This window comes from Colobus angolensis, unplaced genomic scaffold (assembly GCF_000951035.1).
Source record: "Colobus angolensis palliatus isolate OR3802 unplaced genomic scaffold, Cang.pa_1.0 Scaffold300, whole genome shotgun sequence".
Taxonomy (NCBI): domain Eukaryota; kingdom Metazoa; phylum Chordata; class Mammalia; order Primates; family Cercopithecidae; genus Colobus; species Colobus angolensis.
Genome location: NW_012116267.1, coordinates 2,192,387 through 2,201,781, shown reverse-complemented (window position 1 = coordinate 2,201,781; position 9,395 = coordinate 2,192,387).

Genomic DNA, 9,395 nt, shown 5'->3' with positions numbered 1-9,395 from the left:
CTACTTATGGCTAGCCAATTTTCCCAGCACCATTTATTAAATAGGGAATCCTTTCCCCATTTCTTGTTTCTCTCAGGTTTGTCAAAGATCAGATGCCAGTGGCGCAATCGGTTAGCGCGCAGTACTTATAAAACAGTGCAAACTTCTTTAATAAAATTTTTCTAATCACTCAATTAAACTCACAAGTCTAATACATTGGATTCATTTAGATGCTTCAAACCATTTGGATATTATCACAATGATAATGAAACTTCATTACAGTTACATTTAAAACAATTATAAAAGTACTAGTATTATGGACCTGATTTTTTCATTATATTTTTACTAATTTTTATGCTTTTCTGATCCTGAACTTGCAGTGACTATATAAGACAGAAATTCCTGTACCTTCCTAGGTGTATTAGTCTGTTCTTGCATTGCCATAAAGAACTACCTGAAACTGGGTAATTTATAAAGAAAAGACATTTAATTGGCTCACAGTTCTGCAGGTTGTACAGGAAGCATGACTGGGAGGCCTCAGGAAACTTACAATCACGGTGGAAGGTGAAGGGGAAGCAGGCATGTCTTACATAGCTGGAGCAGGAGGAAGAGGGCAAAGGGGGTGGTGCCACACACTTTTAAATAACCAGAGCTTGTGAGAACTCACTCATTATCAGAAGAACAGCAAGGGGGAAATCCACCCCCATGATCCCATCACCTCCTACCAGGACCCTCCTCCAATATAGGGGATTACAATTTGGTATGAAATTTGGGCAGGAACACAAATCCAAACTGTATCACTAGGGTAATGAAAATTTATCAGACTCAAAGTAAAAGCATGATCTCGGCCTAGTCAAGGAAGCAAGCTCTAGGTTTTATATCAATTAGTTCTTAGGATGTAGGGTGTACTGGCTACAATATCCAAGGAAATTTAATTCTGAATTTCTCAGCTGGGATCCTTTTTATAGTTGAATTTTTATTTCTGTGCTTGCTGCATATCTTCTCTCTACCCTCCTACATCTGCTTGGTGGCCTGTTCTCTGCCCTGGGAGCCTGCCCTGTATGGATGCACATATGGGATCATGGAGACTCTGCCTTCTGGTTGGGTTCAGCTAGTGGGGTGCCCAACATGAGATCAGAGGCAGGCAGGAGGTGTCAAGGGCTGGTTCCTTCCTGAAAAGTGGTTTAGGTTGGCTGTGTCCCTCACTACTCCTCTCAAGGTGGCCTGCTCTGTGTGACCCTCCCATACCATGTTTGGGTACTTTACATTCCTTGTCTCTTCAGTATGGGTCCATAACAGCACCAACACTGCTAACCCTGGTATCCTGCACCACCCCAGGTGTTTTGCTACACTCCCTCCTATTTTTGTAATTATTTCATTACTGAGTGATCTTGTTTTGCCATGCCACGTGTTTCTTATTGGGATCCTGACCATGGTGAGGGGTTTAGGAGAGGCAGAGATGTGCTTGACTGGTCTGGACGCCCAAGGAGGTTAACTCTGCCTGGCTAGCAGAGGGCAGGGACGGGAAGGGTGTCTCCATGCAAGTGTGCTGATTTTACAAGATGGCGTCCAGTTTGGTCAAAACAGCCCAGAAAGCTTCCCTCAGGAACAGGCCTGCTGCAGATACCCCCAGGAGTGAGCGTACAGGAGACCACGGAAAGGCATCCAAGATGACAGGCTTGGCTGGGGGACCAAGACGATCCTCAAGGTGGGAATTACAACTTCCAGCATTACTGTAGACAACTAGCATAAAAAGCATTCATCAAACCCACTGCCAGAGGAATTGTCCTTAAATACAAGTCCTTAAACACCAAGGAGTTGCGGCAGCCTGCTGCTCAGCAGAGCCTGGTTCTTCCTTTCTTAAATCGGCATTATCATTACTATTGTTGCCCAACTTCAAAATGTGCTGGCTTAGGTGAGTGGGTGATTTGCCAAGGTCACGTCTTCATGGACTAACTGAACAGCAAAGGCAATTATGCAGATAATTCACGCAAGAGCCTCACTTTGCTGAAGTTCGGTAATTACCTGAAGAGCTTGTTTTTCAGTGTCTCCAATGGCACATTCAGACAAAAACAATTCTGTTTTCTGGATGAGTGCCTCGCTTCTTTGGCTGTGTGACTTTCGCCCCAGTGGAAAAGTGATATTCATCATATTATGGTCTGTGAGCCTGTGAAATCAATAAACAAGGCGCCGTGATCTGGGCTGGTAACAGCTCCAACTGTGCACAGCAAAACCCCCAGAACTGTTCGTTCTCCCACCATGCAATTCCCCTCTCGTTCTGTAGGCCTGAGGCCAGGGGCCCAGCCTCTCTTTTGTTGCATTTCTGAGATGATGGTCCCCATTGCAGAGGTAAATCTTTCACTGAGCTAATTTAAACAGCATATGAACCCCCATTGCCTATCTAATGAATTAAAACCTTCAGTTCAGTGTTGGTGAGAGGTGATTGGACACTTTGTGAAAACCAGCTCATGAGGCTATTCCTGGGCTCCTCAGCGTGGCCAGCACGTGTGGGCAGCTGCTTGGGGGATATGATGTGGAGAATGCAAGGAAGGACCCTTGACCTTCCACAGTGCCTGCGATTCTACTGTTAGAGATATACTTCTTTGGCTCTTAAACTAGTGTTTTCCACTTTTAAGAGCCTCATACTAAAATGTTACCTCTAAGAGAAGGGATATTTCCTTAGGACTACACGAATGCAAATAATGATGGCAATGCTTGTTCTATGCTTACAAAATCCCACTTCATCCTCAGAGCTCCGTAAGAGGAAGGTACCGTTATCATCTCCATTTTATAGACGTGGCATCCGAGGCACAGAAAGGTTCAGTAAGTTGCCCAAAACCACATAGAGAATAAGTGTGGGGGCCAGGACTGGACCTGGGCAATCAACTTGGATCACTGCTCCTTTCTTCTGCTTCTTGGAAGCTGTTTGGTGAGTGCAAAAGGAATTGCGGTTTTTGCATTGTTGGAACTTGCTGTTTAATATTGGAATATATTCTTAAATAAATGTAGTTATGTTATACATCATTTTAATGGGCATTTCTATTTTTTTTTTTTTTTGCTAATGGCATTACTTGCTGTTTATGTTTATGTTAGACTATGGGAATGATGTTAGACAAAAAGCAAATTTGAGTGATTTTCTTATTCGAGCTCAAAATGGGTCATAAAGCGGTGGAGAAAACTGGCAACATCAGCAATGCACCTGGCCCAGGAACTGCTAAGGAATGTACAGAGCGGTGGTGCTTCAAGAAGTTTTGCCAAAGACATGAGGGCCTTGAAGATGAGGAGTGGAGTGGCTGGCCATCGGAAGCTGACAATGACCAATTGAGAGCAATCATGGAAGCTGATCCTCTTACAACCACATGAGAAGCTGCCGAAGAACTCAACATCGACCATTCTGTAGTTGTCAGACATTTGAAGCAAATTGGAAAGGTGAAAAAGCTTGATAAGGGGATGCTTCATGAGCTGAGTGAAAATTAAAAATATCGTCCTTTTGAAGTGTCCTCTTCTCTTATTCTACGCAACAACAATAAACCATTTCTCAATCAGATTGTGATGTGCGATGAAAAGTGGATTTTGTATGACAACCAGCGATGACCAGCTCAGTGGTTGAACTAAGAAGTAGCTCCAAAGCACTTCCCAAAGCCAAACTTACACCAAAAAAAGGTCATGGTCATTGTTTGGTTGGTGGTCTGCTGCTGGTTTGATCCTCTACAGCTCCTGGATCCTGGCAAAACCATTATATTGAGAAGTAGGCTCAGCAAATTGGTGAGACATACTAAAAACTACAACCCTTCAGCTGGCATTGGTCAACAGAAAGGGCCCAATTCTTCTCCACACATCACACAACCAGTGGTTCAAAAGTTGAACGAACTGGGCTACAAACTTTTGCTTCATCTGCTGTATTGACCTGACCTCTCACTAACCGACTACTACTTCTTCAGGCATCTTGACAACTTTTTGCAGGGAAAACAGTTCCACAATGAGCAGAATGCAGGAAATGCTTTCCAAGAGTTCCTTAAATCCTGAAGCATGGATTTTTACACTACAGGAATAAATAAACTTATTTCTCATTGGCAAAAATGTGTTTATTGTAATGGTTTCTATTTTGATTAATAAGGATGTATTTGAGCCTGGTTATAGTGATTTAAAATGCATGATCCAAAACTGCAATTACTTTTGCACCAACCTAGTAAGTCAAGTCCCTCTCCAATGGTGACATCAGCAGGAGAAGTAGAATGCACCCTAGCTGGCTTTGGGCAGGGGTGGCGGGGGCTGGTGGGGGAAGCTGGGAGGGAATAGAACTCGGGACAGGGAGGAAGAGGTCAAGGGGTCTCAGCCATAAAGGTCCTGGTCTTCTTCAGAGCTGCCTGGGCCTCCATGAGAGAGGACATGCTCCACTGGTCCAGGGTTACTCTGGGCAGGAGGAGCCTCCTCTCACCCAAGGGCATGTAGTCAGACATACAGACATGAGACAGAACATGCCTGGTGGAGCTGGACTCCTTGCAATTGGGTTTTGGCTCTGTTACTTTTTAAAAGGGAGACCCTGGGCAAGTATAGTTTGTCATTGCTGAGATTCTGTTTTCTTGCCTGTGAAATGGGAACAAGGATGGCAAGAGAACTGTACCCATCCTGTAGGGTTGCTGAAAGGACAGCAGTGACAGCCAGCCATAAGTATGCAGTGGTGCTTGTAAACCAAAAATAAAATTCTAAGCTCCCATCTATCTGAATGGACCCCTCCTCTCAGCAAGGGCATTCCAAAGTTAACCTGAGAAACTAGTTCAGGCCATGATGGGAAGGGGGAGCTGGACATGCCTCAGTATCCCCTCCTCCTTTTTGGAATTACTGATAGAACAGACTCTTTAAGTCTGATAAGAAACATTTAGAATCTATTCTCTCTAAAGCTTGCTACTTAGAGGCTTCATCTGCATGATAAAACCTTGGTCTCCAACCCCTTATCACAACCCAGACATTTCTTTCTATTGATAATAACTCTTTCAACTGATTGCCAATCAGAAAATCTTTGAATCTACCTTTGGCCTGGAAGCCACTATTTTGAGTTGTCCCACCTTTCTAGACCAAACCAATGTACACCTGACATGTATTGATTTATGTCTCATGTCTCCCTAAAATGTTTAAAACCAAGTTGTATCCCAACCACCTTAGACACATTGTCATCAGGACCTCCTACGGCTGGTCACAGGCACGTCCTTAACCTTGGCAAAATAAACTTTCTAAATGGATTAAGCATCTGTCTCAGATGCTTTTGGTTTACATGCTTATCAGCGGTGCAGAGCTTAAGGGGCAGTGCAGAGTGGGCTGTGGGGATCTCTGATGGACTGAGAAAGTTGGGGCTCACTTAGACTTGGGGAAGGGTAAGGAAAACTTGGAGGAGATGGGAAATGAGTTGTGCAGGACAGTGTGGGGTGATATGGGCTGGCAGAAGTCATGGTGCACAGAGAGGGGAAGGAGGTGACACCTCTAGCAACAGGCTGTTGACTTCCAGGTGCCATTTTGACTGTCTGGAAATTCACTGTGTGTGATTCTGTGATTTGCCCCCAAAGCACAGCATCTCAGCCAGGCACAGCTTCTAATCTCCCTGTTCATTGTGTTTCTTGTGTTTCTCCTGCCTCCCTCCCTGGAGTGAGGATTTGCCTAGGGACTCAGTCTTTGGCCTTGGAATGAAGAATTTTATTTGATGGGGTGATGGGACAGGAGCCAGACTACAGACATTCAGGAGTGAAGAGTGGCTATGAGATGTGGTGCTGGGTAGAGACCCTGTGATCAGGAATCTTGGCTGTAGGAACCCACTGAGGAGGCACAGCAGGCTCACGAAGATGGTTTTGTAATGTGAGAGTCTATGTGTGGGAAGGGAGAGGAAGTTCCCTTGACATGAAGGCAGATGCCAGACCAGAGTTCAGGTACAGAGTGGGCCCTGTGGAGGCAGGGATGTTGCTTTCCTGAGGCTAAGTGGAAGGAGAAGATGCCAGACATGAAGGGGAGTCATCAACAAAGACAGATGATGATACCTGGAGAAAATGAAGACAGTCCATTTTTCATGACAACAGCCTTCTTTACAATTCTGTGGGTGAAGTGAGTGACCAGGAATGAGAGAATATATTAAAAATTGAGAAAGAGTCTGTATTGATCTGTTCTTGCATTGCTAAAAAGAACTACCTGAGACTGGGTAATTTATAAAGAAAGGAGACTTAATTGGCTCACAATTCTGCAGGCTGTACAGGAAGCATGGCTGTGGAGGCCTTAGGAAATTTACAATCATGGCAGAAGGCAAAGGGGAAGCAGGAATGTCCTACAGGGCTGGAGCAAGAGGAAGAGGGTGAAGTGGGAGATGCCACACACTTTTAAACAACCAGATCTTATTAAGTCTCACTCACTATCATGAGAACAGAAACGGAGAAATTTACCCCCAGGATCCAATCACCTCCCACCAGGCCTCCTTTCCAATGCTGAGGATTACAATTTGACAGTCGATTTGGGCAGGGACACAAACTCAAACCATATCAATCATCAAGCGTAATACCGAACACTTATCTATGGTGTTACCATTGACTGCGTGTTTGTTTGTGCCTCGTCTCACTTAAACAGAGACAAGAAATCTGAAATCGCTACTGTGGTGAGACAACTTTGCAGGACCTGAGCATTTACAGAAAGTTTCGTCCAAAAGGAGAAACTCAGCAAGGAATCTGTGGCTGTCAAAAATGAAGGGTGAAGAGGGTGCCTTTCACTTATTGTTAGTAAGGTACAGTAATGGTATTTGGCCAGGATCCAAGCCACTGTGGTTGGGAGAGCTTTTAGGTTCTCCCAGATTGGAGGTTTAAGTTCAGAGATGACCGATGTCCAGTATTTTCTAAGCCAAGCAGACTAAATGTAGCTTAAGGGCCAGGACCATGGGTGAGGGGCGTAACCTGTCATCAACGTGTGGTCACAGTGTCCCTGGAAACCCTCCTGCATAGGAGAAGGCTCAATGTGCAAGCCTCCCTGCTCTAGTCCTCTAGTATGTTACATGGTACAGGTATGAGGGAGGACAGAGTAACCAATTCTTAAATACAAATAATTTCTTTGGGGAAAGAAAACAGATTATATAAAGACGAAATCACACCTGACCAATTTATTAGAGCTTGACATGAAGGTAAGTAGCCTGGTGGCTATAACTTATATAGACTTTCAGCAAAGCTTTGTCTTGTCCATGGCTGGACATGACGTACTGACTTGCTTTATTTATTTATTTATTTTTGAGATGGAGTCTCGCTCAGTCTCCAGGCTGGAGTACAGTGGCACGATTTTGGCTCACTGCAACCTCTGCCTCCTGGGTTCAAGCAATTCTCCTGCCTCAGTCTTCTGAGTAGCTGGGACTACAGGTGCACGCCACCATGACCAGCTAATTTTTGTATTTTTAGTAGAGATGGGGTTTCACCATGTTGGCCAGGATGGTCTCGATCTCTTGACCTCGTGATCCGCCCACCTCGACCTCCCAAAGTGTTGGGATTTCAGGCGTGAGCCACCGCGCACAGCCACTGACTTGCTTTAAAACTGGTGAGGATGTAAAGTCATGAAGAGGGAATTGGTTTAGGGGCAACACACCTGTGAGTGTGCCCTCCAGAGTTGTGTGACATAGTGGCCCAGAGAGAGTGTGGAATCTCCAGGACTATCCAAAACACTAAATTCTTTGGTACTTATTCATTGAATCAACGGAGAGCCTTGGGGATGGCATTTGGTACAGATCTGTAAGTAATGTATGAACATCCATTGGTCTCTAATAGGAATAATGGCAATTTTAGCCATCAAAATTATTTAGCCTGTGCCTGCTCTGTGCACAGATCCTGTGCCATGTGCCCTGTCACTCTTAACCCTTACAAGAGCCTGGGAATTAGAGATAATACTCGTACTTTATAGACCAGGAAACTGAAGCTTGGAGAGAGTGTCAGAACATCTGCTCTTATGCAGTGTCTTAGTCTGCTCCGACCGCCGTAACAAAGTATCACAGATGGAGTGGCTTCAACAACAGGCACTGATTGCCTAATAGTCTTGGAGGCTAGAAGTCCAGGATCAACTGTTGGAAGGACTGGTTTCCCCTGTGGCCTCTCTCCTTGGCTGGCAGGTGGCCGTCTGTGTGCATCCCAGGTGTCTCTCTGTGTGTCCAATTTTCCTCTTATAAGGACACCAGTCAGACTGGATTAGGGCACACCCTAAAGACCTCATTTGAACCTAATCACCTCTTTAATAAGAAAGGCCTTATCTCTAAATATAGTCACATGCTGAGTTACTTCAGGTTAGAGCTTCAACATATAAATTGGGAGGGGTGGGGTTCAGAGATACAACTCAGCCCCTTTCAGACAGCAAGTAGGATGAATTAAGGAGAAAAATGGGACTAAGGTGGCCATCAGGTCTCATTAGGTCCCCTCTCAGAAGCCCGGCCTGAGGCCGGGGATGTTTAAGGGTAAGAACACCCACATGAGGCTAGGAGGACACAGCATGTCTTTCCTTCCTGCACTCCCTCCTTCCATCCCATACTAACTCATCAGTCTTCCCCATAGATCAAAAGTATTGAATGGTTCAGTTAATCTCCTTCAGCCTAGAACCTAAACTCCGGTTACAGTGAGAGACCCGTTCGCGCCCACCGTGCACCAGGGCCAGATCGGAGCTGACAGGGAGCCATGCCAAACACAACAACATTCCTCAGCGCATAGTTGAGGTGGAGCATGTGGAATGGGCCTGAGGTTCCTTGAATTCTTTTCGAGGCTGAGTTCTATGCAGCCCTATGGCTCCAAAGCCCTCTCTCTGCATTCAATTTGTAGGAAAGTAAACAATTTGTAGCCAGTAAACAGGGAGTCCATTGTGACAATGTTCTGGGGACTGGGCTTCAAAGAGGTCTTTGTTCTAAGTGATATTTAAAAATTCTTCATTAGCTATAAAAAGTTGTTTTAAAAACTCTTTCCCAGACACCCAAATACCTCTCAGATGAAAAAAAAAAAAAACCCCACAAAGCTTATGAATAACAAGGAATGGTCATCTATGGCCCAGACTTCTAGTATGGTCAAGTCAATGGGGTGTGTGAGGCTCAAAGAGAGAAGTTGCAGGCGAGGGAGCTGAGCCTCCGGCTGTAACGGGCCTGAGGAGCTGTTGGCGACAGGAGTAAGACCATGAGCAAACCAAAAATGTCTGCAGTGCCGAGCCCTGTGATATGTGCACTATTGCTTGGGGACAATTTAAAGAAGGCAGGGCCACTGGCTCCCACTGTTGCAGGGGGCATCCTTCATCCAGGTCAGTTATCTCAACTGCAGTGTGAATGTTGCCTCTGCAGGGAGTATACCCGGGTAAACCTGAGCCAGGCACAGCAAAAAGCTCTAGAAGAAGAAAGCAGGGGGCACCTGAGCTAAGCAGACTGGGTGTGTCTCCTG